The 26,840-nt window shown below is 47.0% G+C and overlaps 19 non-coding genes across 19 annotated transcripts; all 19 read left to right on the top strand.

Moving 5' to 3' along the window:
- Positions 1 to 763: 763 nt before the first annotated feature.
- Positions 764 to 838, top strand: TRNAI-AAU (transfer RNA isoleucine (anticodon AAU)). The gene has a single exon. It is a non-coding gene; the product is annotated as a tRNA-Ile (tRNA).
- Positions 839 to 1,538: 700 nt separating this feature from the next.
- TRNAI-AAU (transfer RNA isoleucine (anticodon AAU)) lies at positions 1,539 to 1,613 on the top strand. Its single transcript has one exon. It is a non-coding gene; the product is annotated as a tRNA-Ile (tRNA).
- A 700-nt stretch (positions 1,614 to 2,313) lies between these two features.
- TRNAI-AAU (transfer RNA isoleucine (anticodon AAU)) lies at positions 2,314 to 2,388 on the top strand. Its single transcript has one exon. It is a non-coding gene; the product is annotated as a tRNA-Ile (tRNA).
- Positions 2,389 to 3,475: 1,087 nt separating this feature from the next.
- TRNAI-AAU (transfer RNA isoleucine (anticodon AAU)) lies at positions 3,476 to 3,550 on the top strand. The gene has a single exon. It is a non-coding gene; the product is annotated as a tRNA-Ile (tRNA).
- Positions 3,551 to 4,636: 1,086 nt separating this feature from the next.
- TRNAI-AAU (transfer RNA isoleucine (anticodon AAU)) lies at positions 4,637 to 4,711 on the top strand. Its single transcript has one exon. It is a non-coding gene; the product is annotated as a tRNA-Ile (tRNA).
- Positions 4,712 to 5,023: 312 nt separating this feature from the next.
- Positions 5,024 to 5,098, top strand: TRNAI-AAU (transfer RNA isoleucine (anticodon AAU)). The gene has a single exon. It is a non-coding gene; the product is annotated as a tRNA-Ile (tRNA).
- A 312-nt stretch (positions 5,099 to 5,410) lies between these two features.
- On the top strand, positions 5,411 to 5,485 carry TRNAI-AAU (transfer RNA isoleucine (anticodon AAU)). The gene has a single exon. It is a non-coding gene; the product is annotated as a tRNA-Ile (tRNA).
- A 312-nt stretch (positions 5,486 to 5,797) lies between these two features.
- On the top strand, positions 5,798 to 5,872 carry TRNAI-AAU (transfer RNA isoleucine (anticodon AAU)). The gene has a single exon. It is a non-coding gene; the product is annotated as a tRNA-Ile (tRNA).
- A 700-nt stretch (positions 5,873 to 6,572) lies between these two features.
- On the top strand, positions 6,573 to 6,647 carry TRNAI-AAU (transfer RNA isoleucine (anticodon AAU)). Its single transcript has one exon. It is a non-coding gene; the product is annotated as a tRNA-Ile (tRNA).
- A 700-nt stretch (positions 6,648 to 7,347) lies between these two features.
- TRNAI-AAU (transfer RNA isoleucine (anticodon AAU)) lies at positions 7,348 to 7,422 on the top strand. The gene has a single exon. It is a non-coding gene; the product is annotated as a tRNA-Ile (tRNA).
- Positions 7,423 to 8,509: 1,087 nt separating this feature from the next.
- Positions 8,510 to 8,584, top strand: TRNAI-AAU (transfer RNA isoleucine (anticodon AAU)). The gene has a single exon. It is a non-coding gene; the product is annotated as a tRNA-Ile (tRNA).
- A 1,087-nt stretch (positions 8,585 to 9,671) lies between these two features.
- TRNAI-AAU (transfer RNA isoleucine (anticodon AAU)) lies at positions 9,672 to 9,746 on the top strand. The gene has a single exon. It is a non-coding gene; the product is annotated as a tRNA-Ile (tRNA).
- A 700-nt stretch (positions 9,747 to 10,446) lies between these two features.
- Positions 10,447 to 10,521, top strand: TRNAI-AAU (transfer RNA isoleucine (anticodon AAU)). The gene has a single exon. It is a non-coding gene; the product is annotated as a tRNA-Ile (tRNA).
- Positions 10,522 to 11,609: 1,088 nt separating this feature from the next.
- TRNAI-AAU (transfer RNA isoleucine (anticodon AAU)) lies at positions 11,610 to 11,684 on the top strand. The gene has a single exon. It is a non-coding gene; the product is annotated as a tRNA-Ile (tRNA).
- Positions 11,685 to 13,547: 1,863 nt separating this feature from the next.
- TRNAI-AAU (transfer RNA isoleucine (anticodon AAU)) lies at positions 13,548 to 13,622 on the top strand. Its single transcript has one exon. It is a non-coding gene; the product is annotated as a tRNA-Ile (tRNA).
- A 313-nt stretch (positions 13,623 to 13,935) lies between these two features.
- On the top strand, positions 13,936 to 14,010 carry TRNAI-AAU (transfer RNA isoleucine (anticodon AAU)). Its single transcript has one exon. It is a non-coding gene; the product is annotated as a tRNA-Ile (tRNA).
- A 1,862-nt stretch (positions 14,011 to 15,872) lies between these two features.
- TRNAI-AAU (transfer RNA isoleucine (anticodon AAU)) lies at positions 15,873 to 15,947 on the top strand. Its single transcript has one exon. It is a non-coding gene; the product is annotated as a tRNA-Ile (tRNA).
- Positions 15,948 to 16,259: 312 nt separating this feature from the next.
- Positions 16,260 to 16,334, top strand: TRNAI-AAU (transfer RNA isoleucine (anticodon AAU)). Its single transcript has one exon. It is a non-coding gene; the product is annotated as a tRNA-Ile (tRNA).
- Positions 16,335 to 16,646: 312 nt separating this feature from the next.
- Positions 16,647 to 16,721, top strand: TRNAI-AAU (transfer RNA isoleucine (anticodon AAU)). Its single transcript has one exon. It is a non-coding gene; the product is annotated as a tRNA-Ile (tRNA).
- Positions 16,722 to 26,840: the final 10,119 nt, after the last annotated feature.

Genomic DNA, 26,840 nt, shown 5'->3' with positions numbered 1-26,840 from the left:
CAGTTGGGTTAGAGCGTGGTGCTAATAACGCCAAGGTTGCGGGTTCGATCCCCGTACGGGCCAGCTTACGTAGTGTCTGAAGAGCCGACAAGCTTTTCTTTGGAAAAGTTAGCAGCCTTTTTTCTTTTGAAAAGTGGAGCAATGAGGCATGTGGCTCAAAGAGGCAAAATGTGCCATTCTGCCTCATGGCGCATTAGCTCAGTTGGGTTAGAATGTGGTGCTAATAGCTCCAAGGCCACTGGCCACGTTCTCCAGTGTCAAAAAAAGCGGTCAAGTTGTCTTTTGTCAAAGTTTGCAAGCTTTTTTAATGTAGAAAAGGGAGCAGTGATGCATGTGTATGTTGAACAAAGAGGCCAAAAACACAGTCACAAATCATGGCCGGTTAGCTCAGTTGGGTTAGAGCATGGTGCTAATAACGCCAAGGTCATGGGTTCGATCCCCTTACGGGCCAGCTTACGTAGTGTCTAAGGAGCCGACGAGCTCTTCTTTGGAAAAGTTAGCAGCCTTTTTTCTTTTGAAAAGTGGAGCAATGAGGCATGTGGCTCAAAGAGGCAAAATGTGCCATTCTGCCTCATGGCGCATTAGCTCAGTTGGGTTAGAATGTGGTGCTAATAGCTCCAAGGCCACTGGCCACGTTCTCCAGTATCCAAAGAGCCGTCAAGTTGTCTTTTATCAAAGTTTGCAAGCTTTTTTGATGTAGAAAAGGGAGCAGTGATGCATGTGTATGTTGATCAAAGAGGCCAAAAACACAGGCACAAATCATGGCCGGTTAGCTCAGTTGGGTTAGAGCGTGGTGCTAATAACGCCAAGGTCACGGGTTCGATCCCCGTATGGGCCAGCTTACGTAGTGTCTGAAGAGCCGACAAGCTCTTCTTTGGAAAAGTTAGCAGCCTTTTTTCTTTTGAAAAGTGGAGCAATGAGGCATGTGGCTCAAAGAGGCAAAATGTGCCATTCTGCCTCATGGCGCATTAGCTCAGTTGGGTTAGAATGTGGTGCTAATAGCTCCAAGGCCACTGGCCACGTTCTCCAGTATCCAAAGAGCCGTCAAGTTGTCTTTTGTCAAAGTTTGCAAGCTTTTTTGATGTAGAAAAGGGAGCAGTGATGCATGTGTATGTGGATCAAAGAGGCCAAAAACACAGTGACAAATCATGGCCGGTTAGCTCAGTTGGGTTAGAGCGTGGTGCTAATAACGCCAAGGTCGCGGGTTCGATCCCCGTACGGACCAGCTTACGTAGTGTCTGAAGAGCCGACAAGCTTTTCTTTGGAAAAGTTAGCAGCCTTTTTTCTTTTGAAAAGTGGAGCAATGAGGCATGTGGCTCAAAGAGGCAAAATGTGCCATTCTGCCTCATGGCGCATTAGCTCAGTTGGGTTAGAATGTGGTGCTAATAGCTCCAAGGCCACTGGCCACGTTCTCCAGTGTCAAAAAAAGCGGTCAAGTTGTCTTTTGTCAAAGTTTGCAAGCTTTTTTGATGTAGAAAAGGGAGCAGTGATGCATGTGTATGTGGATCAAAGAGGCCAAAAACACAGTCACAAATAATGGCCGGTTAGCTCAGTTGGGTTAGAGCGTGGTGCTAATAACGCCAAGGTCGCGGGTTCGATCCCCGTACGGGCCAGCTTACGTAGTGTCTGAAGAGCCGACAAGCTTTTCTTTGGAAAAGTTAGCAGCCTTTTTTCTTTTGAAAAGTGGAGCAATGAGGCATGTGGCTCAAAGAGGCAAAATGTGCCATTCTGCCTCATGGCGCATTAGCTCAGTTGGGTTAGAATGTGGTGCTAATAGCTCCAAGGCCACTGGCCACGTTCTCCAGTGTCAAAAAAAGCGGTCAAGTTGTCTTTTGTCAAAGTTTGCAAGCTTTTTTAATGTAGAAAAGGGAGCAGTGATGCATGTGTATGTTGAACAAAGAGGCCAAAAACACAGTCACAAATCATGGCCGGTTAGCTCAGTTGGGTTAGAGCATGGTGCTAATAACGCCAAGGTCACGGGTTCGATCCCCTTACGGGCCAGCTTACGTAGTGTCTAAGGAGCCGACGAGCTCTTCTTTGGAAAAGTTAGCAGCCTTTTTTCTTTTGAAAAGTGGAGCAATGAGGCATGTGGCTCAAAGAGGCAAAATGTGCCATTCTGCCTCATGGCGCATTAGCTCAGTTGGGTTAGAATGTGGTGCTAATAGCTCCAAGGTCACTGGCCACGTTCTCCAGTATCCAAAGAGCCGTCAAGTTGTCTTTTATCAAAGTTTGCAAGCTTTTTTGATGTAGAAAAGGGAGCAGTGATGCATGTTTATGTGGATCAAAGAGGCCAAAAACACAGGCGCAAATCATGGCCGGTTAGCTCAGTTGGGTTAGAGCGTGGTGCTAATAACGCCAAGGTCACGGGTTCGATCCCCGTACGGGCCAGCTTACGTAGTGTCTGAAGAGCCGACAAGCTCTTCTTTGGAAAAGTTAGCAGCCTTTTTTCTTTTGAAAAGTGGAGCAATGAGGCATGTGGCTCAAAGAGGCAAAATGTGCCATTCTGCCTCATGGCGCATTAGCTCAGTTGGGTTAGAATGTGGTGCTAATAGCTCCAAGGCCACTGGCCACGTTCTCCAGTATCCAAAGAGCCGTCAAGTTGTCTTTTGTCAAAGTTTGCAAGCTTTTTTGATGTAGAAAAGGGAGCAGTGATGCATGTGTATGTGGATCAAAGAGGCCAAAAACACAGTGACAAATCATGGCCGGTTAGCTCAGTTGGGTTAGAGCGTGGTGCTAATAACGCCAAGGTCGCGGGTTCGATCCCCGTACGGACCAGCTTACGTAGTGTCTGAAGAGCCGACAAGCTCTTCTTTGGAAAAGTTAGCAGCCTTTTTTCTTTTGAAAAGTGGAGCAATGAGGCATGTGGCTCAAAGAGGCAAAATGTGCCATTCTGCCTCATGGCGCATTAGCTCAGTTGGGTTAGAATGTGGTGCTAATAGCTCCAAGGCCACTGGCCACGTTCTCCAGTATCCAAAGAGCTGTCAAGTTGTCTTTTGTCAAAGTTTGCAAGCTTTTTTGATGTAGAAAAGGGAGCAGTGATGCATGTGTATGTGGATCAAAGAGGCCAAAAACACAGTGACAAATCATGGCCGGTTAGCTCAGTTGGGTTAGAGCGTGGTGCTAATAACGCCAAGGTCGCGGGTTCGATCCCCGTACGGACCCGCTTACGTAGTGTCTGAAGAGCCGACAAGCTCTTCTTTGGAAAAGTTAGCAGCCTTTTTTCTTTTGAAAAGTGGAGCAATGAGGCATGTGGCTCAAAGAGGAAAAATGTGCCATTCTGCCTCATGGCGCATTAGCTCAGTTGGGTTAGAATGTGGTGCTAATAGCTCCAAGGCCACTGGCCACGTTCTCCAGTGTCAAAAAAAGCGGTCAAGTTGTCTTTTGTCAAAGTTTGCAAGCTTTTTTGATGTAGAAAAGGGAGCAGTGATGCATGTGTATGTTGATCAAAGAGGCCAAAAACGCAGTCACAAATCATGGCCGGTTAGCTCAGTTGGGTTAGAGCATGGTGCTAATAACGCCAAGGTCGCGGGTTCGATCCCCGTACGGGCCAGCTTACGTAGTGTCTAAGGAGCCGACGAGCTCTTCTTTGGAAAAGTTAGCAGCCTTTTTTCTTTTGAAAAGTGGAGCAATGAGGCATGTGGCTCAAAGAGGCAAAATGTGCCATTCTGCCTCATGGCGCATTAGCTCAGTTGGGTTAGAATGTGGTGCTAATAGCTCCAAGGCCACTGGCCACGTTCTCCAGTATCCAAAGAGCCGTCAAGTTGTCTTTTGTCAAAGTTTGCAAGCTTTTTTGATGTAGAAAAGGGAGCAGTGATGCATGTGTATGTGGATCAAAGAGGCCAAAAACACAGTCACAAATAATGGCCGGTTAGCTCAGTTGGGTTAGAGCGTGGTGCTAATAACGCCAAGGTTGCGGGTTCGATCCCCGTACGGGTCAGCTTACGTAGTGTCTGAAGAGCTGACAAGCTTTTCTTTGGAAAAGTTAGCAGCCTTTTTTCTTTTGAAAAGTGGAGCAATGAGGCATGTGGCTCAAAGAGGCAAAATGTGCCATTCTGCCTCATGGCGCATTAGCTCAGTTGGGTTAGAATGTGGTGCTAATAGCTCCAAGGCCACTGGCCACGTTCTCCAGAGTCCAAAGAGCCGTCAAGTTGTCTTTTGTCAAAGTTTGCAAGCTTTTTTGATGTAGAAAAGGGAGCAGTGATGCATGTGTATGTGGATCAAAGAGGCCAAAAACACAGTGACAAGTCATGGACGGTTAGCTCAGTTGGGTTAGAGCGTGGTGCTAATACCGCCAAGGTCGCAGGTTCGATCCCCGTACGGACCAGCTTACGTAATGTCTGAAGAGCCGACAAGCTCTTCTTTGGAAAAGTTAGCAGCCTTTTTTCTTTTGAAAAGTGGAGCAATGAGGCATGTGGCTCAAAGAGGCAAAATGTGCCATTCTGCCTCATGGCGCATTAGCTCAGTTGGGTTAGAATGTGGTGCTAATAGCTCCAAGGTCACTGGCCACGTTCTCCAGTATCCAAAGAGCCGTCAAGTTGTCTTTTATCAAAGTTTGCAAGCTTTTTTGATGTAGAAAAGGGAGCAGTGATGCATGTTTATGTGGATCAAAGAGGCCAAAAACACAGGCGCAAATCATGGCCGGTTAGCTCAGTTGGGTTAGAGCGTGGTGCTAATAACGCCAAGGTCACGGGTTCGATCCCCGTACGGGCCAGCTTACGTAGTGTCTGAAGAGCCGACAAGCTCTTCTTTGGAAAAGTTAGCAGCCTTTTTTCTTTTGAAAAGTGGAGCAATGAGGCATGTGGCTCAAAGAGGCAAAATGTGCCATTCTGCCTCATGGCGCATTAGCTCAGTTGGGTTAGAATGTGGTGCTAATAGCTCCAAGGCCACTGGCCACGTTCTCCAGTATCCAAAGAGCCGTCAAGTTGTCTTTTATCAAAGTTTGCAAGCTTTTTTGATGTAGAAAAGGGAGCAGTGATGCATGTGTATGTTGATCAAAGAGGCCAAAAACACAGTCACAAATCATGGCCGGTTAGCTCAGTTGGGTTAGAGCGTGGTGCTAATAACGCCAAGGTCACGGGTTCGATCCCCGTATGGGCCAGCTTACGTAGTGTCTGAAGAGCCGACAAGCTCTTCTTTGGAAAAGTTAGCAGCCTTTTTTCTTTTGAAAAGTGGAGCAATGAGGCATGTGGCTCAAAGAGGCAAAATGTGCCATTCTGCCTCATGGCGCATTAGCTCAGTTGGGTTAGAATGTGGTGCTAATAGCTCCAAGGTCACTGGCCACGTTCTCCAGTATCCAAAGAGCCGTCAAGTTGTCTTTTATCAAAGTTTGCAAGCTTTTTTGATGTAGAAAAGGGAGCAGTGATGCATGTTTATGTGGATCAAAGAAGCCAAAAACACAGGCGCAAATCATGGCCGGTTAGCTCAGTTGGGTTAGAGCGTGGTGCTAATAACGCCAAGGTCACGGGTTCGATCCCCGTACGGGCCAGCTTACGTAGTGTCTGAAGAGCCGACAAGCTCTTCTTTGGAAAAGTTAGCAGCCTTTTTTCTTTTGAAAAGTGGAGCAATGAGGCATGTGGCTCAAAGAGGCAAAATGTGCCATTCTGCCTCATGGCGCATTAGCTCAGTTGGGTTAGAATGTGGTGCTAATAGCTCCAAGGCCACTGGCCACGTTCTCCAGTATCCAAAGAGCCGTCAAGTTGTCTTTTATCAAAGTTTGCAAGCTTTTTTGATGTAGAAAAGGGAGCAGTGATGCATGTGTATGTTGATCAAAGAGGCCAAAAACACAGGCACAAATCATGGCCGGTTAGCTCAGTTGGGTTAGAGCGTGGTGCTAATAACGCCAAGGTCACGGGTTCGATCCCCGTATGGGCCAGCTTACGTAGTGTCTGAAGAGCCGACAAGCTCTTCTTTGGAAAAGTTAGCAGCCTTTTTTCTTTTGAAAAGTGGAGCAATGAGGCATGTGGCTCAAAGAGGCAAAATGTGCCATTCTGCCTCATGGCGCATTAGCTCAGTTGGGTTAGAATGTTGTGCTAATAGCTCCAAGGCCACTGGCCACGTTCTCCAGTGTCAAAAAAAGCGGTCAAGTTGTCTTTTGTCAAAGTTTGCAAGCTTTTTTAATGTAGAAAAGGGAGCAGTGATGCATGTGTATGTTGAACAAAGAGGCCAAAAACACAGTCACAAATCATGGCCGGTTAGCTCAGTTGGGTTAGAGCATGGTGCTAATAACGCCAAGGTCACGGGTTCGATCCCCTTACGGGCCAGCTTACGTAGTGTCTAAGGAGCCGACGAGCTCTTCTTTGGAAAAGTTAGCAGCCTTTTTTCTTTTGAAAAGTGGAGCAATGAGGCATGTGGCTCAAAGAGGCAAAATGTGCCATTCTGCCTCATGGCGCATTAGCTCAGTTGGGTTAGAATGTGGTGCTAATAGCTCCAAGGCCACTGGCCACGTTCTCCAGTATCCAAAGAGCCGTCAAGTTGTCTTTTATCAAAGTTTGCAAGCTTTTTTGATGTAGAAAAGGGAGCAGTGATGCATGTGTATGTTGATCAAAGAGGCCAAAAACACAGGCACAAATCATGGCCGGTTAGCTCAGTTGGGTTAGAGCGTGGTGCTAATAACGCCAAGGTCACGGGTTCGATCCCCGTATGGGCCAGCTTACGTAGTGTCTGAAGAGCCGACAAGCTCTTCTTTGGAAAAGTTAGCAGCCTTTTTTCTTTTGAAAAGTGGAGCAATGAGGCATGTGGCTCAAAGAGGCAAAATGTGCCATTCTGCCTCATGGCGCATTAGCTCAGTTGGGTTAGAATGTGGTGCTAATAGCTCCAAGGCCACTGGCCACGTTCTCCAGTATCCAAAGAGCCGTCAAGTTGTCTTTTGTCAAAGTTTGCAAGCTTTTTTGATGTAGAAAAGGGAGCAGTGATGCATGTGTATGTGGATCAAAGAGGCCAAAAACACAGTCACAAATAATGGCCGGTTAGCTCAGTTGGGTTAGAGCGTGGTGCTAATAACGCCAAGGTCGCGGGTTCGATCCCCGTACGGACCAGCTTACGTAGTGTCTGAAGAGCCGACAAGCTATTCTTTGGAAAAGTTAGCAGCCTTTTTTCTTTTGAAAAGTGGAGCAATGAGGCATGTGGCTCAAAGAGGCAAAATGTGCCATTCTGCCTCATGGCGCATTAGCTCAGTTGGGTTAGAATGTGGTGCTAATAGCTCCAAGGCCACTGGCCACGTTCTCCAGTGTCAAAAAAAGCGGTCAAGTTGTCTTTTGTCAAAGTTTGCAAGCTTTTTTGATGTAGAAAAGGGAGCAGTGATGCATGTGTATGTGTATCAAAGAGGCCAAAAATACAGTCACAAATCATGGCCGGTTAGCTCAGTTGGGTTAGAGCGTGGTGCTAATAACGCCAAGGTCGCGGGTTCAATCCCCGTACGGGCCAGCTTACGTAGTGTCTGAAGAGCCGACAAGCTCTTCTTTGGAAAAGTTAGCAGCCTTTTTTCTTTTGAAAAGTGGAGCAATGAGGCATGTGGCTCAAAGAGGCAAAATGTGCTATTCTGCCTCATGGCGCATTAGCTCAGTTGGGTTAGAATGTGGTGCTAATAGCTCCAAGGCCACTGGCCACGTTCTCCAGTATCCAAAGAGCCGTCAAGTTGTCTTTTGTCAAAGTTTGTAAGCTTTTTTGATGTAGAAAAGGGAGCAGTGATGCATGTGTATGTGGATCAAAGAGGCCAAAAACACAGTCACAAATAATGGCCGGTTAGCTCAGTTGGGTTAGAGCGTGGTGCTAATAACGCCAAGGTTGCGGGTTCGATCCCCGTACGGGCCAGCTTACGTAGTGTCTGAAGAGCCGACAAGCTTTTCTTTGGAAAAGTTAGCAGCCTTTTTTCTTTTGAAAAGTGGAGCAATGAGGCATGTGGCTCAAAGAGGCAAAATGTGCCATTCTGCCTCATGGCGCATTAGCTCAGTTGGGTTAGAATGTGGTGCTAATAGCTCCAAGGCCACTGGCCACGTTCTCCAGTGTCAAAAAAAGCGGTCAAGTTGTCTTTTGTCAAAGTTTGCAAGCTTTTTTGATGTAGAAAAGGGAGCAGTGATGCATGTGTATGTGGATCAAAGAGGCCAAAAACACAGTCACAAATAATGGCCGGTTAGCTCAGTTGGGTTAGAGCGTGGTGCTAATAACGCCAAGGTTGCGGGTTCGATCCCCTTACGGGCCAGCTTACGTAGTGTCTGAAGAGCCAACAAGCTTTTCTTTGGAAAAGTTAGCAGCCTTTTTTCTTTTGAAAAGTGGAGCAATGAGGCATGTGGCTCAAAGAGGCAAAATGTGCCATTCTGCCTCATGGCGCATTAGCTCAGTTAGGTTAGAATGTGGTGCTAATAGCTCCAAGGCCACTGGCCACGTTCTCCAGTATCCAAAGAGCCGTCAAGTTGTCTTTTGTCAAAGTTTGCAAGCTTTTTTGATGTAGAAAAGGGAGCAGTGATGCATGTGTATGTGGATCAAAGAGGCCAAAAACACAGTGACAAATCATGGCCGGTTAGCTCAGTTGGGTTAGAGCGTGGTGCTAATAACGCCAAGGTCGCGGGTTCAATCCCCGTACGGGCCAGCTTACGTAGTGTCTGAAGAGCCGACAAGCTCTTCTTTGGAAAAGTTAGCAGCCTTTTTTCTTTTGAAAAGTGGAGCAATGAGGCATGTGGCTCAAAGAGGCAAAATGTGCTATTCTGCCTCATGGCGCATTAGCTCAGTTGGGTTAGAATGTGGTGCTAATAGCTCCAAGGCCACTGGCCACGTTCTCCAGTATCCAAAGAGCCGTCAAGTTGTCTTTTGTCAAAGTTTGTAAGCTTTTTTGATGTAGAAAAGGGAGCAGTGATGCATGTGTATGTGGATCAAAGAGGCCAAAAACACAGTCACAAATAATGGCCGGTTAGCTCAGTTGGGTTAGAGCGTGGTGCTAATAACGCCAAGGTTGCGGGTTCGATCCCCGTACGGGCCAGCTTACGTAGTGTCTGAAGAGCCGACAAGCTTTTCTTTGGAAAAGTTAGCAGCCTTTTTTCTTTTGAAAAGTGGAGCAATGAGGCATGTGGCTCAAAGAGGCAAAATGTGCCATTCTGCCTCATGGCGCATTAGCTCAGTTGGGTTAGAATGTGGTGCTAATAGCTCCAAGGCCACTGGCCACGTTCTCCAGTGTCAAAAAAAGCGGTCAAGTTGTCTTTTGTCAAAGTTTGCAAGCTTTTTTGATGTAGAAAAGGGAGCAGTGATGCATGTGTATGTGGATCAAAGAGGCCAAAAACACAGTCACAAATAATGGCCGGTTAGCTCAGTTGGGTTAGAGCGTGGTGCTAATAACGCCAAGGTTGCGGGTTCGATCCCCTTACGGGCCAGCTTACGTAGTGTCTGAAGAGCCAACAAGCTTTTCTTTGGAAAAGTTAGCAGCCTTTTTTCTTTTGAAAAGTGGAGCAATGAGGCATGTGGCTCAAAGAGGCAAAATGTGCCATTCTGCCTCATGGCGCATTAGCTCAGTTAGGTTAGAATGTGGTGCTAATAGCTCCAAGGCCACTGGCCACGTTCTCCAGTATCCAAAGAGCCGTCAAGTTGTCTTTTATCAAAGTTTGCAAGCTTTTTTGATGTAGAAAAGGGAGCAGTGATGCATGTGTATGTGGATCAAAGAGGCCAAAAACACAGGCACAAATCATGGCCGGTTAGCTCAGTTGGGTTAGAGCGTGGTGCTAATAACGCCAAGGTCACGGGTTCGATCCCCGTACGGGCCAGCTTACGTAGTGTCTGAAGAGCCGACAAGCTCTTCTTTGGAAAAGTTAGCAGCCTTTTTTCTTTTGAAAAGTGGAGCAATGAGGCATGTGGCTCAAAGAGGCAAAATGTGCCATTCTGCCTCATGGCGCATTAGCTCAGTTGGGTTAGAATGTGGTGCTAATAGCTCCAAGGCCACTGGCCACGTTCTCCAGTATCCAAAGAGCCGTCAAGTTGTCTTTTGTCAAAGTTTGCAAGCTTTTTTGATGTAGAAAAGGGAGCAGTGATGCATGTGTATGTGGATCAAAGAGGCCAAAAACACAGTGACAAATCATGGCCGGTTAGCTCAGTTGGGTTAGAGCGTGGTGCTAATAACGCCAAGGTCGCGGGTTCGATCCCCGTACGGACCAGCTTACGTAGTGTCTGAAGAGCCGACAAGCTTTTCTTTGGAAAAGTTAGCAGCCTTTTTTCTTTTGAAAAGTGGAGCAATGAGGCATGTGGCTCAAAGAGGCAAAATGTGCCATTCTGCCTCATGGCGCATTAGCTCAGTTGGGTTAGAATGTGGTGCTAATAGCTCCAAGGCCACTGGCCACGTTCTCCAGTGTCAAAAAAAGCGGTCAAGTTGTCTTTTGTCAAAGTTTGCAAGCTTTTTTGATGTAGAAAAGGGAGCAGTGATGCATGTGTATGTGGATCAAAGAGGCCAAAAACACAGTCACAAATAATGGCCGGTTAGCTCAGTTGGGTTAGAGCGTGGTGCTAATAACGCCAAGGTCGCGGGTTCGATCCCCGTACGGGCCAGCTTACGTAGTGTCTGAAGAGCCGACAAGCTTTTCTTTGGAAAAGTTAGCAGCCTTTTTTCTTTTGAAAAGTGGAGCAATGAGGCATGTGGCTCAAAGAGGCAAAATGTGCCATTCTGCCTCATGGCGCATTAGCTCAGTTGGGTTAGAATGTGGTGCTAATAGCTCCAAGGCCACTGGCCACGTTCTCCAGTGTCAAAAAAAGCGGTCAAGTTGTCTTTTGTCAAAGTTTGCAAGCTTTTTTAATGTAGAAAAGGGAGCAGTGATGCATGTGTATGTTGAACAAAGAGGCCAAAAACACAGTCACAAATCATGGCCGGTTAGCTCAGTTGGGTTAGAGCATGGTGCTAATAACGCCAAGGTCACGGGTTCGATCCCCTTACGGGCCAGCTTACGTAGTGTCTAAGGAGCCGACGAGCTCTTCTTTGGAAAAGTTAGCAGCCTTTTTTCTTTTGAAAAGTGGAGCAATGAGGCATGTGGCTCAAAGAGGCAAAATGTGCCATTCTGCCTCATGGCGCATTAGCTCAGTTGGGTTAGAATGTGGTGCTAATAGCTCCAAGGCCACTGGCCACGTTCTCCAGTATCCAAAGAGCCGTCAAGTTGTCTTTTATCAAAGTTTGCAAGCTTTTTTGATGTAGAAAAGGGAGCAGTGATGCATGTGTATGTTGATCAAAGAGGCCAAAAACACAGGCACAAATCATGGCCGGTTAGCTCAGTTGGGTTAGAGCGTGGTGCTAATAACGCCAAGGTCGCGGGTTCGATCCCCGTACGGACCAGCTTACGTAGTGTCTGAAGAGCCGACAAGCTTTTCTTTGGAAAAGTTAGCAGCCTTTTTTCTTTTGAAAAGTGGAGCAATGAGGCATGTGGCTCAAAGAGGCAAAATGTGCCATTCTGCCTCATGGCGCATTAGCTCAGTTGGGTTAGAATGTGGTGCTAATAGCTCCAAGGCCACTGGCCACGTTCTCCAGTGTCAAAAAAAGCGGTCAAGTTGTCTTTTGTCAAAGTTTGCAAGCTTTTTTGATGTAGAAAAGGGAGCAGTGATGCATGTGTATGTGTATCAAAGAGGCCAAAAATACAGTCACAAATCATGGCCGGTTAGCTCAGTTGGGTTAGAGCGTGGTGCTAATAACGCCAAGGTCGCGGGTTCAATCCCCGTACGGGCCAGCTTACGTAGTGTCTGAAGAGCCGACAAGCTCTTCTTTGGAAAAGTTAGCAGCCTTTTTTCTTTTGAAAAGTGGAGCAATGAGGCATGTGGCTCAAAGAGGCAAAATGTGCTATTCTGCCTCATGGCGCATTAGCTCAGTTGGGTTAGAATGTGGTGCTAATAGCTCCAAGGCCACTGGCCACGTTCTCCAGTATCCAAAGAGCCGTCAAGTTGTCTTTTGTCAAAGTTTGTAAGCTTTTTTGATGTAGAAAAGGGAGCAGTGATGCATGTGTATGTGGATCAAAGAGGCCAAAAACACAGTCACAAATAATGGCCGGTTAGCTCAGTTGGGTTAGAGCGTGGTGCTAATAACGCCAAGGTTGCGGGTTCGATCCCCGTATGGGCCAGCTTACGTAGTGTCTGAAGAGCCGACAAGCTTTTCTTTGGAAAAGTTAGCAGCCTTTTTTCTTTTGAAAAGTGGAGCAATGAGGCATGTGGCTCAAAGAGGCAAAATGTGCCATTCTGCCTCATGGCGCATTAGCTCAGTTGGGTTAGAATGTGGTGCTAATAGCTCCAAGGCCACTGGCCACGTTCTCCAGTGTCAAAAAAAGCGGTCAAGTTGTCTTTTGTCAAAGTTTGCAAGCTTTTTTGATGTAGAAAAGGGAGCAGTGATGCATGTGTATGTGGATCAAAGAGGCCAAAAACACAGTGACAAATCATGGCCGGTTAGCTCAGTTGGGTTAGAGCGTGGTGCTAATAACGCCAAGGTCGCGGGTTCGATCCCCGTACGGACCAGCTTACGTAGTGTCTGAAGAGCCGACAAGCTTTTCTTTGGAAAAGTTAGCAGCCTTTTTTCTTTTGAAAAGTGGAGCAATGAGGCATGTGGCTCAAAGAGGCAAAATGTGCCATTCTGCCTCATGGCGCATTAGCTCAGTTGGGTTAGAATGTGGTGCTAATAGCTCCAAGGCCACTGGCCACGTTCTCCAGTGTCAAAAAAAGCGGTCAAGTTGTCTTTTGTCAAAGTTTGCAAGCTTTTTTAATGTAGAAAAGGGAGCAGTGATGCATGTGTATGTTGAACAAAGAGGCCAAAAACACAGTCACAAATCATGGCCGGTTAGCTCAGTTGGGTTAGAGCATGGTGCTAATAACGCCAAGGTCACGGGTTCGATCCCCTTACGGGCCAGCTTACGTAGTGTCTAAGGAGCCGACGAGCTCTTCTTTGGAAAAGTTAGCAGCCTTTTTTCTTTTGAAAAGTGGAGCAATGAGGCATGTGGCTCAAAGAGGCAAAATGTGCCATTCTGCCTCATGGCGCATTAGCTCAGTTGGGTTAGAATGTGGTGCTAATAGCTCCAAGGCCACTGGCCACGTTCTCCAGTATCCAAAGAGCCGTCAAGTTGTCTTTTATCAAAGTTTGCAAGCTTTTTTGATGTAGAAAAGGGAGCAGTGATGCATGTGTATGTTGATCAAAGAGGCCAAAAACACAGGCACAAATCATGGCCGGTTAGCTCAGTTGGGTTAGAGCGTGGTGCTAATAACGCCAAGGTCGCGGGTTCGATCCCCGTACGGACCAGCTTACGTAGTGTCTGAAGAGCCGACAAGCTTTTCTTTGGAAAAGTTAGCAGCCTTTTTTCTTTTGAAAAGTGGAGCAATGAGGCATGTGGCTCAAAGAGGCAAAATGTGCCATTCTGCCTCATGGCGCATTAGCTCAGTTGGGTTAGAATGTGGTGCTAATAGCTCCAAGGCCACTGGCCACGTTCTCCAGTGTCAAAAAAAGCGGTCAAGTTGTCTTTTGTCAAAGTTTGCAAGCTTTTTTGATGTAGAAAAGGGAGCAGTGATGCATGTGTATGTGGATCAAAGAGGCCAAAAACACAGTCACAAATAATGGCCGGTTAGCTCAGTTGGGTTAGAGCGTGGTGCTAATAACGCCAAGGTCGCGGGTTCGATCCCCGTACGGGCCAGCTTACGTAGTGTCTGAAGAGCCGACAAGCTTTTCTTTGGAAAAGTTAGCAGCCTTTTTTCTTTTGAAAAGTGGAGCAATGAGGCATGTGGCTCAAAGAGGCAAAATGTGCCATTCTGCCTCATGGCGCATTAGCTCAGTTGGGTTAGAATGTGGTGCTAATAGCTCCAAGGCCACTGGCCACGTTCTCCAGTGTCAAAAAAAGCGGTCAAGTTGTCTTTTGTCAAAGTTTGCAAGCTTTTTTAATGTAGAAAAGGGAGCAGTGATGCATGTGTATGTTGAACAAAGAGGCCAAAAACACAGTCACAAATCATGGCCGGTTAGCTCAGTTGGGTTAGAGCATGGTGCTAATAACGCCAAGGTCACGGGTTCGATCCCCGTATGGGCCAGCTTACGTAGTGTCTGAAGAGCCGACAAGCTCTTCTTTGGAAAAGTTAGCAGCCTTTTTTCTTTTGAAAAGTGGAGCAATGAGGCATGTGGCTCAAAGAGGCAAAATGTGCCATTCTGCCTCATGGCGCATTAGCTCAGTTGGGTTAGAATGTGGTGCTAATAGCTCCAAGGCCACTGGCCACGTTCTCCAGTATCCAAAGAGCCGTCAAGTTGTCTTTTATCAAAGTTTGCAAGCTTTTTTGATGTAGAAAAGGGAGCAGTGATGCATGTGTATGTGGATCAAAGAGGCCAAAAACACAGGCACAAATCATGGCCGGTTAGCTCAGTTGGGTTAGAGCGTGGTGCTAATAACGCGAAGGTCACGGGTTCGATCCCCGTACGGGCCAGCTTACGTAGTGTCTGAAGAGCCGACAAGCTCTTCTTTGGAAAAGTTAGCAGCCTTTTTTCTTTTGAAAAGTGGAGCAATGAGGCATGTGGCTCAAAGAGGCAAAATGTGCCATTCTGCCTCATGGCGCATTAGCTCAGTTGGGTTAGAATGTGGTGCTAATAGCTCCAAGGCCACTGGCCACGTTCTCCAGTATCCAAAGAGCCGTCAAGTTGTCTTTTGTCAAAGTTTGCAAGCTTTTTTGATGTAGAAAAGGGAGCAGTGATGCATGTGTATGTGGATCAAAGAGGCCAAAAACACAGTGACAAATCATGGCCGGTTAGCTCAGTTGGGTTAGAGCGTGGTGCTAATAACGCCAAGGTCGCGGGTTCGATCCCCGTACGGACCAGCTTACGTAGTGTATGAAGTGCCGACAAGCTCTTCTTTGGAAAAGTTAGCAGCCTTTTTTCTTTTGAAAAGTGGAGCAATGAGGCATGTGGCTCAAAGAGGCAAAATGTGCCATTCTGCCTCATGGCGCATTAGCTCAGTTGGGTTAGAATGTGGTGCTAATAGCTCCAAGGCCACTGGCCACGTTCTCCAGTGTCAAAAAAAGCGGTCAAGTTGTCTTTTGTCAAAGTTTGCAAGCTTTTTTGATGTAGAAAAGGGAGCAGTGATGCATGTGTATGTGGATCAAAGAGGCCAAAAACACAGTCACAAATAATGGCCGGTTAGCTCAGTTGGGTTAGAGCGTGGTGCTAATAACGCCAAGGTTGCGGGTTCGATCCCCGTACGGGCCAGCTTACGTAGTGTCTGAAGAGCCGACAAGCTTTTCTTTGGAAAAGTTAGCAGCCTTTTTTCTTTTGAAAAGTGGAGCAATGAGGCATGTGGCTCAAAGAGGCAAAATGTGCCATTCTGCCTCATGGCGCATTAGCTCAGTTGGGTTAGAATGTGGTGCTAATAGCTCCAAGGCCACTGGCCACGTTCTCCAGTGTCAAAAAAAGCGGTCAAGTTGTCTTTTGTCAAAGTTTGCAAGCTTTTTTAATGTAGAAAAGGGAGCAGTGATGCATGTGTATGTTGAACAAAGAGGCCAAAAACACAGTCACAAATCATGGCCGGTTAGCTCAGTTGGGTTAGAGCATGGTGCTAATAACGCCAAGGTCACGGGTTCGATCCCCTTACGGGCCAGCTTACGTAGTGTCTAAGGAGCCGACGAGCTCCTCTTTGGAAAAGTTAGCAGCCTTTTTTCTTTTGAAAAGTGGAGCAATGAGGCATGTGGCTCAAAGAGGCAAAATGTGCCATTCTGCCTCATGGCGCATTAGCTCAGTTGGGTTAGAATGTGGTGCTAATAGCTCCAAGGCCACTGGCCACGTTCTCCAGTATCCAAAGAGCCGTCAAGTTGTCTTTTATCAAAGTTTGCAAGCTTTTTTGATGTAGAAAAGGGAGCAGTGATGCATGTGTATGTTGATCAAAGAGGCCAAAAACACAGGCACAAATCATGGCCGGTTAGCTCAGTTGGGTTAGAGCGTGGTGCTAATAACGCCAAGGTCACGGGTTCGATCCCCGTATGGGCCAGCTTACGTAGTGTCTGAAGAGCCGACAAGCTCTTCTTTGGAAAAGTTAGCAGCCTTTTTTCTTTTGAAAAGTGGAGCAATGAGGCATGTGGCTCAAAGAGGCAAAATGTGCCATTCTGCCTCATGGCGCATTAGCTCAGTTGGGTTAGAATGTGGTGCTAATAGCTCCAAGGCCACTGGCCACGTTCTCCAGTATCCAAAGAGCCGTCAAGTTGTCTTTTATCAAAGTTTGCAAGCTTTTTTGATGTAGAAAAGGGAGCAGTGATGCATGTGTATGTGGATCAAAGAGGCCAAAAACACAGGCACAAATCATGGCCGGTTAGCTCAGTTGGGTTAGAGCGTGGTGCTAATAACGCCAAGGTCACGGGTTCGATCCCCGTACGGGCCAGCTTACGTAGTGTCTGAAGAGCCGACAAGCTCTTCTTTGGAAAAGTTAGCAGCCTTTTTTCTTTTGAAAAGTGGAGCAATGAGGCATGTGGCTCAAAGAGGCAAAATGTGCCATTCTGCCTCATGGCGCATTAGCTCAGTTGGGTTAGAATGTGGTGCTAATAGCTCCAAGGCCACTGGCCACGTTCTCCAGTATCCAAAGAGCCGTCAAGTTGTCTTTTGTCAAAGTTTGCAAGCTTTTTTGATGTAGAAAAGGGAGCAGTGATGCATGTGTATGTGGATCAAAGAGGCCAAAAACACAGTGACAAATCATGGCCGGTTAGCTCAGTTGGGTTAGAGCGTGGTGCTAATAACGCCAAGGTCGCGGGTTCAATCCCCGTACGGGCCAGCTTACGTAGTGTCTGAAGAGCCGACAAGCTCTTCTTTGGAAAAGTTAGCAGCCTTTTTTCTTTTGAAAAGTGGAGCAATGAGGCATGTGGCTCAAAGAGGCAAAATGTGCCATTCTGCCTCATGGCGCATTAGCTCAGTTGGGTTAGAATGTGGTGCTAATAGCTCCAAGGCCACTGGCCACGTTCTCCAGTATCCAAAGAGCCGTCAAGTTGTCTTTTGTCAAAGTTTGCAAGCTTTTTTGATGTAGAAAAGGGAGCAGTGATGCATGTGTATGTGGATCAAAGAGGCCAAAAACACAATGACAAGTCATGGACGGTTAGCTCAGTTGGGTTAGAGTGTGGTGCTAATAACGCCAAGGTTGCGGGTTCGATCCCCTTACGGGCCAGCTTACGTAGTGTCTGAAGAGCCGACAAGCTTTTCTTTGGAAAAGTTAGCAGCCTTTTTTCTTTTGAAAAGTGGAGCAATGAGGCATGTGGCTCAAAGAGGCAAAATGTGCCATTCTGCCTCATGGCGCATTAGCTCAGTTGGGTTAGAATGTGGTGCTAATAGCTCCAAGGCCACTGGCCACGTTCTCCAGTATCCAAAGAGCCGTCAAGTTGTCTTTTGTCAAAGTTTGCAAACTTTTTTGATGTAGAAAAGGGAGCAGTGATGCATGTGTATGTGGATCAAAGAGGCCAAAAACACAGTGACAAGTCATGGACGGTTAGCTCAGTTGGGTTAGAGCGTGGTGCTAATAACGCCAAGGTCGCAGGTTCGATCCCCGTACGGACCAGCTTACGTAGTGTCTGAAGAGCCGACAAGCTCTTCTTTGGAAAAGTTAGCAGCCTTTTTTCTTTTGAAAAGTGGAGCAATGAGGCATGTGGCTCAAAGAGGCAAAATGTGCCATTCTGCCTCATGGCGCATTAGCTCAGTTGGGTTAGAATGTGGTGCTAATAGCTCCAAGGCCACTGGCCACGTTCTCCAGTATCCAAAGAGCCGTCAAGTTGTCTTTTGTCAAAGTTTGCAAGCTTTTTTGATGTAGAAAAGGGAGCAGTGATGCATGTGTATGTGTATCAAAGAGGCCAAAAACAGAGGCACAAATCATGGCTGGTTAGCTCAGTTGGGTTAGAGCGTGGTGCTAATAGCGCCAAGGTCGCGGGTTTGATCCCCGTACGGGCCAGCTTACGTAGTGTCTGAAGAGCCGACAAGCTTTTCTTTGGAAAAGTTAGCAGCCTTTATTCTTTTGAAAAGTGGAGCAATGAGGCATGTGGCTCAAAGAGGCAAAATGTGCCATTCTGCCTCATGGCGCATTAGCTCAGTTGGGTTAGAATGTGGTGCTAATAGCTCCAAGGCCACTGGCCACGTTCTCCAGTGTCAAAAAAAGCGGTCAAGTTGTCTTTTGTCAAAGTTTGCAAGCTTTTTTGATGTAGAAAAGGGAGCAGTGATGCATGTGTATGTGGATCAAAGAGGCCAAAAACACAGTCACAAATCATGGCTGGTTAGCTCAGTTGGGTTAGAGCGTGGTGCTAATAACGCCAAGGTCGCGGGTTCGATCCCCGTACGGACCAGCTTACGTAGTGTCTGAAGAGCCGACAAGCTCTTCTTTGGAAAAGTTAGCAGCATTTTTTCTTTTGAAAAGTGGAGCAATGAGGCATGTGGCTCAAAGAGGCAAAATGTGCCATTCTGCCTCATGGCGCATTAGCTCAGTTGGGTTAGAATGTGGTGCTAATAGCTCCAAGGCCACTGGCCACGTTCTCCAGTGTCAAAAAAAGCGGTCAAGTTGTCTTTTGTCAAAGTTTGCAAGCTTTTTTGATGTAGAAAAGGGAGCAGTGATGCATGTGTATGTTGATGAAAGAGGCCAAAAACGCAGTCACAAATCATGGCCGGTTAGCTCAGTTGGGTTAGAGCATGGTGCTAATAACACCAAGGTCGCGGGTTCGATCCCCTTACGGGCCAGCTTACGTAGTGTCTAAGGAGCCGACGAGCTCTTCTTTGGAAAAGTTAGCAGCCTTTTTTCTTTTGAAAAGTGGAGCAATGAGGCATGTGGCTCAAAGAGGCAAAATGTGCCATTCTGCCTCATGGCGCATTAGCTCAGTTGGGTTAGAATGTGGTGCTAATAGCTCCAAGGCCACTGGCCACGTTCTCCAGTATCCAAAGAGCCGTCAAGTTGTCTTTTGTCAAAGTTTGCAAGCTTTTTTGATGTAGAAAAGGGAGCAGTGATGCATGTGTATGTGTATCAAAGAGGCCAAAAACAGAGGCACAAATCATGGCTGGTTAGCTCAGTTGGGTTAGAGCGTGGTGCTAATAGCGCCAAGGTCGCGGGTTTGATCCCCGTACGGGCCAGCTTACGTAGTGTCTGAAGAGCCGACAAGCTTTTCTTTGGAAAAGTTAGCAGCCTTTATTCTTTTGAAAAGTGGAGCAATGAGGCATGTGGCTCAAAGAGGCAAAATGTGCCATTCTGCCTCATGGCGCATTAGCTCAGTTGGGTTAGAATGTGGTGCTAATAGCTCCAAGGCCACTGGCCACGTTCTCCAGTGTCAAAAAAAGCGGTCAAGTTGTCTTTTGTCAAAGTTTGCAAGCTTTTTTGATGTAGAAAAGGGAGCAGTGATGCATGTGTATGTGGATCAAAGAGGCCAAAAACACAGTCACAAATCATGGCCGGTTAGCTCAGTTGGGTTAGAGCGTGGTGCTAATAACGCCAAGGTCGCGGGTTCGATCCCCGTACGGACCAGCTTACGTAGTGTCTGAAGAGCCGACAAGCTCTTCTTTGGAAAAGTTAGCAGCATTTTTTCTTTTGAAAAGTGGAGCAATGAGGCATGTGGCTCAAAGAGGCAAAATGTGCCATTCTGCCTCATGGCGCATTAGCTCAGTTGGGTTAGAATGTGGTGCTAATAGCTCCAAGGCCACTGGCCACGTTCTCCAGTGTCAAAAAAAGCGGTCAAGTTGTCTTTTGTCAAAGTTTGCAAGCTTTTTTGATGTAGAAAAGGGAGCAGTGATGCATGTGTATGTTGATCAAAGAGGCCAAAAACGCAGTCACAAATCATGGCCGGTTAGCTCAGTTGGGTTAGAGCATGGTGCTAATAACGCCAAGGTCGCGGGTTCGATCCCCTTAGGGGCCAGCTTACGTAGTGTCTAAGGAGCCGACGAGCTCTTCTTTGGAAAAGTTAGCAGCCTTTTTTCTTTTGAAAAGTGGAGCAATGAGGCATGTGGCTCAAAGAGGCAAAATGTGCCATTCTGCCTCATGGCGCATTAGCTCAGTTGGGTTAGAATGTGGTGCTAATAGCTCCAAGGCCACTGGCCACGTTCTCCAGTATCCAAAGAGCCGTCAAGTTGTCTTTTGTCAAAGTTTGCAAGCTTTTTTGATGTAGAAAAGGGAGCAGTGATGCATGTGTATGTGGATCAAAGAGGCCAAAAACACAGTCACAAATCATGGCCGGTTAGCTCAGTTGGGTTAGAGCGTGGTGCTAATAACGCCAAGGTCGCGTGTTCGATCCCCGTACGGACCAGCTTACGTAGTGTCTGAAGAGCCGACAAGCTCTTCTTTGGAAAAGTTAGCAGCATTTTTTCTTTTGAAAAGTGGAGCAATGAGGCATGTGGCTCAAAGAGGCAAAATGTGCCATTCTGCCTCATGGCGCATTAGCTCAGTTGGGTTAGAATGTGGTGCTAATAGCTCCAAGGCCACTGGCCACGTTCTCCAGTGTCAAAAAAAGCGGTCAAGTTGTCTTTTGTCAAAGTTTGCAAGCTTTTTTGATGTAGAAAAGGGAGCAGTGATGCATGTGTATGTTGATCAAAGAGGCCAAAAACGCAGTCACAAATCATGGCCGGTTAGCTCAGTTGGGTTAGAGCATGGTGCTAATAACGCCAAGGTCGCGGGTTCGATCCCCTTACGGGCCAGCTTACGTAGTGTCTAAGGAGCCGACGAGCTCTTCTTTGGAAAAGTTAGCAGCCTTTTTTCTTTTGAAAAGTGGAGCAATGAGGCATGTGGCTCAAAGAGGCAAAATGTGCCATTCTGCCTCATGGCGCATTAGCTCAGTTGGGTTAGAATGTGGTGCTAATAGCTCCAAGGCCACTGGCCACGTTCTCCAGTATCCAAAGAGCCGTCAAGTTGTCTTTTGTCAAAGTTTGCAAGCTTTTTTGATGTAGAAAAGGGAGCAGTGATGCATGTGTATGTGGATCAAAGAGGCCAAAAACACAATGACAAGTCATGGACGGTTAGCTCAGTTGGGTTAGAGTGTGGTGCTAATAACGCCAAGGTTGCGGGTTCGATCCCCTTACGGGCCAGCTTACGTAGTGTCTGAAGAGCCGACAAGCTTTTCTTTGGAAAAGTTAGCAGCCTTTTTTCTTTTGAAAAGTGGAGCAATGAGGCATGTGGCTCAAAGAGGCAAAATGTGCCATTCTGCCTCATGGCGCATTAGCTCAGTTGGGTTAGAATGTGGTGCTAATAGCTCCAAGGCCACTGGCCACGTTCTCCAGTATCCAAAGAGCCGTCAAGTTGTCTTTTGTCAAAGTTTGCAAGCTTTTTTGATGTAGAAAAGGGAGCAGTGATGCATGTGTATGTGGATCAAAGAGGCCAAAAACACAGTGACAAGTCATGGACGGTTAGCTCAGTTGGGTTAGAGCGTGGTGCTAATAACGCCAAGGTCGCAGGTTCGATCCCCGTACGGACCAGCTTACGTAGTGTCTGAAGAGCCGACAAGCTCTTCTTTGGAAAAGTTAGCAGCCTTTTTTCTTTTGAAAAGTGGAGCAATGAGGCATGTGGCTCAAAGAGGCAAAATGTGCCATTCTGCCTCATGGCGCATTAGCTCAGTTGGGTTAGAATGTGGTGCTAATAGCTCCAAGGCCACTGGCCACGTTCTCCAGTATCCAAAGAGCCGTCAAGTTGTCTTTTGTCAAAGTTTGCAAGCTTTTTTGATGTAGAAAAGGGAGCAGTGATGCATGTGTATGTGTATCAAAGAGGCCAAAAACAGAGGCACAAATCATGGCTGGTTAGCTCAGTTGGGTTAGAGCGTGGTGCTAATAGCGCCAAGGTCGCGGGTTTGATCCCCGTACGGGCCAGCTTACGTAGTGTCTGAAGAGCCGACAAGCTTTTCTTTGGAAAAGTTAGCAGCCTTTATTCTTTTGAAAAGTGGAGCAATGAGGCATGTGGCTCAAAGAGGCAAAATGTGCCATTCTGCCTCATGGCGCATTAGCTCAGTTGGGTTAGAATGTGGTGCTAATAGCTCCAAGGCCACTGGCCACGTTCTCCAGTGTCAAAAAAAGCGGTCAAGTTGTCTTTTGTCAAAGTTTGCAAGCTTTTTTGATGTAGAAAAGGGAGCAGTGATGCATGTGTATGTGGATCAAAGAGGCCAAAAACACAGTCACAAATCATGGCTGGTTAGCTCAGTTGGGTTAGAGCGTGGTGCTAATAACGCCAAGGTCGCGGGTTCGATCCCCGTACGGACCAGCTTACGTAGTGTCTGAAGAGCCGACAAGCTCTTCTTTGGAAAAGTTAGCAGCATTTTTTCTTTTGAAAAGTGGAGCAATGAGGCATGTGGCTCAAAGAGGCAAAATGTGCCATTCTGCCTCATGGCGCATTAGCTCAGTTGGGTTAGAATGTGGTGCTAATAGCTCCAAGGCCACTGGCCACGTTCTCCAGTGTCAAAAAAAGCGGTCAAGTTGTCTTTTGTCAAAGTTTGCAAGCTTTTTTGATGTAGAAAAGGGAGCAGTGATGCATGTGTATGTTGATGAAAGAGGCCAAAAACGCAGTCACAAATCATGGCCGGTTAGCTCAGTTGGGTTAGAGCATGGTGCTAATAACACCAAGGTCGCGGGTTCGATCCCCTTACGGGCCAGCTTACGTAGTGTCTAAGGAGCCGACGAGCTCTTCTTTGGAAAAGTTAGCAGCCTTTTTTCTTTTGAAAAGTGGAGCAATGAGGCATGTGGCTCAAAGAGGCAAAATGTGCCATTCTGCCTCATGGCGCATTAGCTCAGTTGGGTTAGAATGTGGTGCTAATAGCTCCAAGGCCACTGGCCACGTTCTCCAGTATCCAAAGAGCCGTCAAGTTGTCTTTTGTCAAAGTTTGCAAGCTTTTTTGATGTAGAAAAGGGAGCAGTGATGCATGTGTATGTGGATCAAAGAGGCCAAAAACACAGTCACAAATCATGGCCGGTTAGCTCAGTTGGGTTAGAGCGTGGTGCTAATAACGCCAAGGTCGCGGGTTCGATCCCCGTACGGACCAGCTTACGTAGTGTCTGAAGAGCCGACAAGCTCTTCTTTGGAAAAGTTAGCAGCATTTTTTCTTTTGAAAAGTGGAGCAATGAGGCATGTGGCTCAAAGAGGCAAAATGTGCCATTCTGCCTCATGGCGCATTAGCTCAGTTGGGTTAGAATGTGGTGCTAATAGCTCCAAGGCCACTGGCCACGTTCTCCAGTGTCAAAAAAAGCGGTCAAGTTGTCTTTTGTCAAAGTTTGCAAGCTTTTTTGATGTAGAAAAGGGAGCAGTGATGCATGTGTATGTTGATCAAAGAGGCCAAAAACGCAGTCACAAATCATGGCCGGTTAGCTCAGTTGGGTTAGAGCATGGTGCTAATAACGCCAAGGTCGCGGGTTCGATCCCCTTAGGGGCCAGCTTACGTAGTGTCTAAGGAGCCGACGAGCTCTTCTTTGGAAAAGTTAGCAGCCTTTTTTCTTTTGAAAAGTGGAGCAATGAGGCATGTGGCTCAAAGAGGCAAAATGTGCCATTCTGCCTCATGGCGCATTAGCTCAGTTGGGTTAGAATGTGGTGCTAATAGCTCCAAGGCCACTGGCCACGTTCTCCAGTATCCAAAGAGCCGTCAAGTTGTCTTTTGTCAAAGTTTGCAAGCTTTTTTGATGTAGAAAAGGGAGCAGTGATGCATGTGTATGTGGATCAAAGAGGCCAAAAACACAGTCACAAATCATGGCCGGTTAGCTCAGTTGGGTTAGAGCGTGGTGCTAATAACGCCAAGGTCGCGTGTTCGATCCCCGTACGGACCAGCTTACGTAGTGTCTGAAGAGCCGACAAGCTCTTCTTTGGAAAAGTTAGCAGCATTTTTTCTTTTGAAAAGTGGAGCAATGAGGCATGTGGCTCAAAGAGGCAAAATGTGCCATTCTGCCTCATGGCGCATTAGCTCAGTTGGGTTAGAATGTGGTGCTAATAGCTCCAAGGCCACTGGCCACGTTCTCCAGTGTCAAAAAAAGCGGTCAAGTTGTCTTTTGTCAAAGTTTGCAAGCTTTTTTGATGTAGAAAAGGGAGCAGTGATGCATGTGTATGTTGATCAAAGAGGCCAAAAACGCAGTCACAAATCATGGCCGGTTAGCTCAGTTGGGTTAGAGCATGGTGCTAATAACGCCAAGGTCGCGGGTTCGATCCCCTTACGGGCCAGCTTACGTAGTGTCTAAGGAGCCGACGAGCTCTTCTTTGGAAAAGTTAGCAGCCTTTTTTCTTTTGAAAAGTGGAGCAATGAGGCATGTGGCTCAAAGAGGCAAAATGTGCCATTCTGCCTCATGGCGCATTAGCTCAGTTGGGTTAGAATGTGGTGCTAATAGCTCCAAGGCCACTGGCCACGTTCTCCAGTATCCAAAGAGCCGTCAAGTTGTCTTTTGTCAAAGTTTGCAAGCTTTTTTGATGTAGAAAAGGGAGCAGTGATGCATGTGTATGTGGATCAAAGAGGCCAAAAACACAATGACAAGTCATGGACGGTTAGCTCAGTTGGGTTAGAGTGTGGTGCTAATAACGCCAAGGTTGCGGGTTCGATCCCCTTACGGGCCAGCTTACGTAGTGTCTGAAGAGCCGACAAGCTTTTCTTTGGAAAAGTTAGCAGCCTTTTTTCTTTTGAAAAGTGGAGCAATGAGGCATGTGGCTCAAAGAGGCAAAATGTGCCATTCTGCCTCATGGCGCATTAGCTCAGTTGGGTTAGAATGTGGTGCTAATAGCTCCAAGGCCACTGGCCACGTTCTCCAGTATCCAAAGAGCCGTCAAGTTGTCTTTTGTCAAAGTTTGCAAGCTTTTTTGATGTAGAAAAGGGAGCAGTGATGCATGTGTATGTGGATCAAAGAGGCCAAAAACACAGTGACAAGTCATGGACGGTTAGCTCAGTTGGGTTAGAGCGTGGTGCTAATAACGCCAAGGTCGCAGGTTCGATCCCCGTACGGACCAGCTTACGTAGTGTCTGAAGAGCCGACAAGCTCTTCTTTGGAAAAGTTAGCAGCCTTTTTTCTTTTGAAAAGTGGAGCAATGAGGCATGTGGCTCAAAGAGGCAAAATGTGCCATTCTGCCTCATGGCGCATTAGCTCAGTTGGGTTAGAATGTGGTGCTAATAGCTCCAAGGCCACTGGCCACGTTCTCCAGTATCCAAAGAGCCGTCAAGTTGTCTTTTGTCAAAGTTTGCAAGCTTTTTTGATGTAGAAAAGGGAGCAGTGATGCATGTGTATGTGTATCAAAGAGGCCAAAAACAGAGGCACAAATCATGGCTGGTTAGCTCAGTTGGGTTAGAGCGTGGTGCTAATAGCGCCAAGGTCGCGGGTTTGATCCCCGTACGGGCCAGCTTACGTAGTGTCTGAAGAGCCGACAAGCTTTTCTTTGGAAAAGTTAGCAGCCTTTATTCTTTTGAAAAGTGGAGCAATGAGGCATGTGGCTCAAAGAGGCAAAATGTGCCATTCTGCCTCATGGCGCATTAGCTCAGTTGGGTTAGAATGTGGTGCTAATAGCTCCAAGGCCACTGGCCACGTTCTCCAGTGTCAAAAAAAGCGGTCAAGTTGTCTTTTGTCAAAGTTTGCAAGCTTTTTTGATGTAGAAAAGGGAGCAGTGATGCATGTGTATGTTGATCAAAGAGGCCAAAAACGCAGTCACAAATCATGGCCGGTTAGCTCAGTTGGGTTAGAGCATGGTGCTAATAACGCCAAGGTCACGGGTTCGATCCCCTTACGGGCCAGCTTACGTAGTGTCTAAGGAGCCGACGAGCTCTTCTTTGGAAAAATTAGCAGCCTTTTTTCTTTTGAAAAATGGAGCAATGAGGCATGTGGCTCAAAGAGGCAAAATGTGCCATTCTGCCTCATGGCGCATTAGCTCAGTTGGGTTAGAATGTGGTGCTAATAGCTCCAAGGCCACTGGCCACGTTCTCCAGTATCCAAAGAGCCGTCAAGTTGTCTTTTGTCAAAGTTTGCAAGCTTTTTTGATGTAGAAAAGGGAGCAGTGATGCATGTGTATGTGGATCAAAGAGGCCAAAAACACAGTCACAAATCATGGCCGGTTAGCTCAGTTGGGTTAGAGCGTGGTGCTAATAACGCCAAGGTCGCGGGTTCGATCCCCGTACGGACCAGCTTACGTAGTGTCTGAAGAGCCGACAAGCTCTTCTTTGGAAAAGTTAGCAGCATTTTTTCTTTTGAAAAGTGGAGCAATGAGGCATGTGGCTCAAAGAGGCAAAATGTGCCATTCTGCCTCATGGCGCATTAGCTCAGTTGGGTTAGAATGTGGTGCTAATAGCTCCAAGGCCACTGGCCACGTTCTCCAGTGTCAAAAAAAGCGGTCAAGTTGTCTTTTGTCAAAGTTTGCAAGCTTTTTTGATGTAGAAAAGGGAGCAGTGATGCATGTGTATGTTGATCAAAGAGGCCAAAAACGCAGTCACAAATCATGGCCGGTTAGCTCAGTTGGGTTAGAGCATGGTGCTAATAACGCCAAGGTCGCGGGTTCGATCCCCTTACGGGCCAGCTTACGTAGTGTCTAAGGAGCCGACGAGCTCTTCTTTGGAAAAGTTAGCAGCCTTTTTTCTTTTGAAAAGTGGAGCAATGAGGCATGTGGCTCAAAGAGGCAAAATGTGCCATTCTGCCTCATGGCGCATTAGCTCAGTTGGGTTAGAATGTGGTGCTAATAGCTCCAAGGCCACTGGCCACGTTCTCCAGTATCCAAAGAGCCGTCAAGTTGTCTTTTGTCAAAGTTTGCAAGCTTTTTTGATGTAGAAAAGGGAGCAGTGATGCATGTGTATGTGGATCAAAGAGGCCAAAAACACAGTGACAAGTCATGGACGGTTAGCTCAGTTGGGTTAGAGTGTGGTGCTAATAACGCCAAGGTTGCGGGTTCGATCCCCTTACGGGCCAGCTTACGTAGTGTCTGAAGAGCCGACAAGCTTTTCTTTGGAAAAGT

This window comes from Eleutherodactylus coqui, chromosome 2 (genome assembly GCF_035609145.1).
Source record: "Eleutherodactylus coqui strain aEleCoq1 chromosome 2, aEleCoq1.hap1, whole genome shotgun sequence".
NCBI lineage: Eukaryota > Metazoa > Chordata > Amphibia > Anura > Eleutherodactylidae > Eleutherodactylus > Eleutherodactylus coqui.
This window is presented reverse-complemented; position numbering and strand designations above follow the sequence as displayed.